At 42.8% G+C, this 5,984-nt stretch overlaps 1 long non-coding RNA gene across 1 annotated transcript; it reads right to left on the reverse strand.

Moving 5' to 3' along the window:
- Positions 1 to 270: 270 nt before the first annotated feature.
- LOC119320556 lies at positions 271 to 3,481 on the reverse strand. The gene is made up of 2 exons (XR_005155041.1): positions 2,918 to 3,481; positions 271 to 637 (listed from the first exon to the last, which is right to left on the reverse strand). It is a non-coding gene; the product is annotated as an uncharacterized LOC119320556 (long non-coding RNA).
- Between the last annotated feature and the right edge of the window lie 2,503 nt (positions 3,482 to 5,984).

Raw genomic sequence — 5,984 nt, forward strand, 5'->3', positions numbered from 1 at the left:
TGCAACTTAATTCGTTCAATTTAGAATTGTCGCATGTACTGAATTTGTGAGTTATGCCCGGTTTTCTGTTGATGTAAGAACCATTAATATGTTGACCTTGATATGCTGTCAGCTCAGGAAATGAATATGAACTGTTTTTTGTTATTATTACTAGCACATATGCCCGTGCGTTGCAACGGGTATAAAAGTAAATAAATATATACTTAGAAACTTGAAAAAATACCACTCAAACAAATTCAACAATATTACAAAAACTCACAAGGACCATTCTTGAAAAAAAATCCATCACTTTTTCGCACAAAAATTAATAATCCATCACTGTCTTGATTATTGACTAACTTGCAATAAATTGATCAACGCAACTGAGCTACATGCATATACATAACTAGATTAAATTTCATCCACACCAGACATGTGTACATGCTCATGTATGTGCATGGGTTCAGAAAAAACTAACTGGAACGTTATGAAATAATATTATAGAAACGACAACTTGAACATGTAATTGTAGCGTATATGACCAAGCCTTTTCAATTGGGGACTTCACCCTGTATGTAAATTATTTTATATGAATAGACATATATTTGGATCTCCAACCAATCCTAGAGGCTGGGCTTGGTGGGCTCAACCTGTGCATCTGCATTGGTTTGTACGAATTAGAAATATCAGACAAAAATAAGATGTGTGTAAAACTACTATCAAACATAATATGCAACAATTGTGAATTGTTGTACATGGGGACAAAAGGAGGTATATTATATCTCATTGGTGAATTTGTGATTAGATTGTTTCTGATGTGCATTACAATTTTTCAAAAAAGACAATTGCCATAATATTACAAGTATTCTCATCAGAACCGGCACTGTCAACCACGAAGGAGCGTGTGATCTTGGCAAGCTGCCACCAAAGCGGTCATATTGCGCCTGATGCTGTTGAGACAAAGACATAGTGGCCTTTTTTGGGGGGGTTTGGTCACATCGGAAAAATCCAACATGTGCAATAAAGCTAGGTGTAGTAGAAATATGAAGTTTCTTTGGTTGTTTGGATAATCGAAATTAACGCCCAGTTTTAACAAAACACGTTTTAGTAGGATTTTTTAGGAAAATCAGTTTTACTAACAATTCAGTTAGGAACAAGCAGTTTGCACAAAACCATGTTTGGATAATAAAACATGGCACGAGGGACAGGCAGACTGCACCGTCGCCGCCGCGTCCTGGCATCCGCTTAAGAGATGATCGCATTCAGCTGGATGACATGGTACGCCATCTCGACGGAACCGGATCCTCTAACATTCACAAGGAATGTTAGAGGAGCTACAGTATCCTAACTTTCCTTCTATCTATTCATATGATTAAGGCCAATATGACTTAAATTACTTTATAAATTAAGGATCTATTATGTACATTTATAGTAATTACATACAAACAAATTGATGGTGAAATAAAATTAATTTCGAATTATTTATATCTACAGTAAATATCAACAGTAAACAACTTGCTAACAGTCTCTAACTTTCCTTCTTGAATTTACACTAGACTAGCACTGTAGCACGGTGACTTTCCTTGTGAATGTTAGAGGATCCGGTTCCCATCTCGACGTACACCCTAGATGGGCACGGGGCCCATCATTTTGGTCACGACCGAAGGTAGAGTAGTGCTGCAACTGGCCGTTTTGGTCGACATCGTTGCCGGTGATGGTTGCTTGGGCAGCGGTGGAGGTGAGGAACAGGATGCAACGTTGTGGCCTCGAGGAAGCCAGCCTCCTTGTCCTCCAGCACGAGATCATGTTAGCAGCTGAATTACTACTAGTCCTTCCTACCACAGCCATCAATTCAAGAACTAAATGCAACCTGGATGCTCGCGAGCCAGGCATCTAGCACGCCGAGCCAAGCCCTGACGACGCCGAGGATGTAGTGCCGTCCTAGAAGCATCCTTGACGTGACTTGCTGCCGCCCAGAGATATTGATGGCGACGGCGAGGAAGACGTGGGAGGAGTGCCCGGTCCGGAAGGACTGGTGGTTGACTCTGATGGCGAGAGCCGCCCGCGCTACGGGATGAGTGCTTGAAGGGGAAGAACTAGTGATCAACGGCAGCCCGACCATGGCGACGGCCGCAAGCGCCGATAGATGAGTTGTCGCGGGGTTAGGAGCATTGGCGGAGCTATGTGGTGTGCTGCAGGTGCCATGGCCCCCCCCAGCCCATTATTTTTTTGTAAAGAAACACTGTTTAGAATGACACAAATTAAGATAAATACAGTATTTGGCCTCTCTACACAATTATATTTGGCTATTTGCCCCCTCGGTAATATCTCGCTAGCTCCGCCACTGGTTAGGAGACTAGTGGTCGACGGCGGCGAACGGCGGCGCAGGAGGAGTGGTCGACGACGATGGCCGCAGGGGGATGTGAGATGAGTTGTTGCTGAGGACAGACAAGTGGTCAACGGCGATGCAACGTCCATGCCAGCAGCTGCGCCATATGCCGATCGACTACGGCGGGCAGCGGCGGATGTAGAACTGGTTTATGGAAAAACGTCAAATAGTAGTTTTTCTATAAACTCGTTTTTAAGGTTTTACAAAAGCTAAGATTTACTTATCCATAGATTTGTTACGTTAACCAAACAAAGTTTTTGTTTGTTATAACCGAAAACAAGTGTAGGCCAAATTGGTTTAGTAAAATCTAGTTATCCAAACAACCGAACCGACCAGTGTAGCTGTCATTAAATATATGAAGTATAATAGACTATTATCAAGCTTCTAGGATAAGCCAGGGAGACATAAGTCCGTCCAGAAATTGGTAGCAAGAGGAATTCACGTACCAGAAAATGTCAACGTCTCGATGGGGGAAAAGTCAGAAAATTTAGTGTGAATCCATCTGCTGAACTGCCGATCATAAAACTGTTATTTTACGTGAACTCATACCTGTACATCTGCTTGGATGAGGTCCGGCCGGCATGCACGTAGGTAGCTGGGCTCTTGGTGCCTGATCAGCTGGTTGTGCATGCACGTACATCTGCTTGGATGAATTCCGACATGCACATAAGTAGAGGTTCGTGACGGACCACCAGCGCGGCAGACCCGGGCGGCACGGCCGGCCAGGCGTGATGTCGTCGGGACGAGCTCCATGTCGTCCTCTGCGGGAACCTGATCCTTACCCATGCGCTCGTCGTGGGTTCAGAGATTCATGAGGAAGTGATGGGGGTGGACAACACTGATGTCACTGGCCACGATCTGGGCTAGGATCCGTTAGCCGGTATCCATGCGTTTGCAACCGTCGTCACCGCGTTGCTGGCTGATGTGGAGTCCTTCGCATCTACGAATTCGCCGAGTACCGGCGAAGTCTCGCGGCTGCTGTCCTCCACTTGATCGGTCTCGCCGCTTCCCTCGCACAGAATTCGCCGAGTATCGACGACGCCTCACAGCTGTCGTCCTTCGCTTACTCGCCGAAGCGTTTTCGCACGCGCGAGATCGTTCTCGCTGCTTCGCTCGCCCGTGTGCGGTGCGTGTCCGTTCCAGAAGGTGCACATATAAATATTATATGGGTCAAGTTTAAGGGCCTCTCTGATTCAAAGAATTTTCATAGGATCTTTGATGGATTAGAATCTTTAGGAATTTTTTCTACGTTGGTCGTTTGATTCGTAGGATTGAATCCTGTAGGATTTTTTCCAAAGGATTCATTTGTACTATATTTCACGGGAATTCTAACATCCACTCCAACCTTTTGGAAGAAATCTCTTATTTTTCCCGTGACACAATCAAACGAACTCAAATCCTACAGGGATCCAATGAACATGCCATTTCAATCCTACGTTTTTCCTATTCCTGTGTTTTTGTAATCCTATGAATCAAAGAAGCCCTAAGCAGAGTCCTTATGGGGTATTCTTTTGATTGGAATCCATTAGGGAAAGGATTCGTATCCCTGTGCTTTTCCTCGTGACACAAACCGCTAGCGATGTGGTGCTTTTTCTTTCCAATTTTTTTTTGTAATGTAACCAATAAAATCACCTAAGCGGGACGAAACCAAGAATATCATCTTGTTTTATTAGTACTAGGATAGGATAGGATAGGATATGATAGGATAGGACTAGGATAGGATAGGATATGATAGGATAGGATAGGATAGGATAGGATAGGACTAGGATAGGATATGATAGGACTAGGACTAGGATAGGACTAGGACTAGGACTAGGATAGGATAGGATAGGATAGGATAGGACTAGGACTAGGATAGGACTAGGACTAGGACTAGGATAGGACTAGGATAGGATAGAATAGGACTAGGACTAGGATAGGACTAGGACTAGGACTAGGATAGGACTAGGATAGGACTAGGACATGGGCCCGTGCGTTGCAACGGGAGAAAAAAAAGATTACTCCCTCTGTCCATAATATAAGAATGAGACTGAGTAGTATCACACACCCCTTTCCCATTCCTTACCCTACCCGATCCTTATCGACGATTTTTGTTGATATGTGGAAATAGAGAAAAGAGAGAAAATATTAAATAATCGGTTTTAGTGTTATGCTAATTTCAACGTTAGGCCAAGTGATGTATATAATTATACTACCCTTATTTTTTATATGTAATTTTTTTTGTGGGTTGCGTACTAATTTTTTATGAAAATAGATGCTATTTTCCTCTAACTTGTTATTAAAAATATTATATATCAAATAAAGTTTTGTTATCAAATTTAGCTGCCAGTTTCTTAGAAGATTATTGAAATTAACGATTTCTCATGAATAGATTGAACCTCCGTAAGAAGATAAGGTAAGATCGGAGTTGTAACAACCCAAGACCAATTTTTTCATCATTATAATGTTTATTTTATTTTATTTTTACATTTCATCATGATTGAATATTTCACACCAAATTAAAACTATGGATATTTTTGGAAAATCATTTGATATTTGCTTGTATTTTATTTAATTGCTTTTCCAATTTCCATTCCAACCTTCTCCAAAATCCCTTGCATTCTCACTTACAAGTTTGGCCCACAAAACTTTTTCCAAAATTCTCCAATTTCGGTGAAACTTCTTTTGTGGACCTAAGTATAAATCATGCACGCCACAGGAAATGACGGGAGAGAGAATATGGGAAAAGATCAACCGGCCTGGCCGGCCCAATAAGGAGCGGGAGCCCCACAACACTCCCTCGATCCTATCCCTCCCAATCCCAGCGCCGGATCGGTTGTGGCCTCAGCGCAGGACTGCCTACCTCCTCCGGCCAAGCCCTTTGCTCCATCTTCGCCCCCTGCCTTGCTCAGGAGCCCCGCGCGCCGGACGGCCGGTCATGTCTGCCACCTCCCTTCTCTTTTTCTCTTGACTCCTTATGCGTTTATTGATCCAAGAGGCTCGTTGTTGATATTACAGGCAATTTGAGTAGGTATATAAGTTGGTAGGATTTGAGGAAAGCAATCGAGGTGGGATTATTGTGAGTACGTGCGAAAATCGGGTAAGGTACCGAAACATGCGTGCAGGCCCATTGAGAGGATGTGGATGCGGACCAATTGGATGGACAAAAAATTTTAGTACCACCTCGCAATTGGACGGACTGTCTGCCAAAACTAACCGAAAAAAATATCTAATGCGGGACGAAACCAAGAATATCACCTTGGTTTATTAGTAGGTGCCAAAACTAACCGAAAAAATATCTAATGCGGGACGAAACCAAGAATATCACCTTGGTTTATTAGTAGGTATAGAGGTATAGATGTAGATATAGATATAGATATAGATATAGATATAGATAGCAATAGCAATAGCAATAGCAATAGCAATAGCAATAGCAATAGCAATAGCAATAGCAATAGCAACTAGCAACTAGCAAAAATGCTCGTGCCTAATAATAATACGAAAACCCCCTCCTCTGTCACACTGTTGACGCCATTTATTTCCCCCCGACACCCCCATCATAGTGGTTGTTATCCTGCTTTCCGCCATCAATGACGTTGGTCTGTCATCTCATCAACAGGTCTAAATGTGGTCAATC

This window comes from Triticum dicoccoides, chromosome 6B (assembly GCF_002162155.2).
Source record: "Triticum dicoccoides isolate Atlit2015 ecotype Zavitan chromosome 6B, WEW_v2.0, whole genome shotgun sequence".
Lineage (NCBI taxonomy): Eukaryota > Viridiplantae > Streptophyta > Magnoliopsida > Poales > Poaceae > Triticum > Triticum dicoccoides.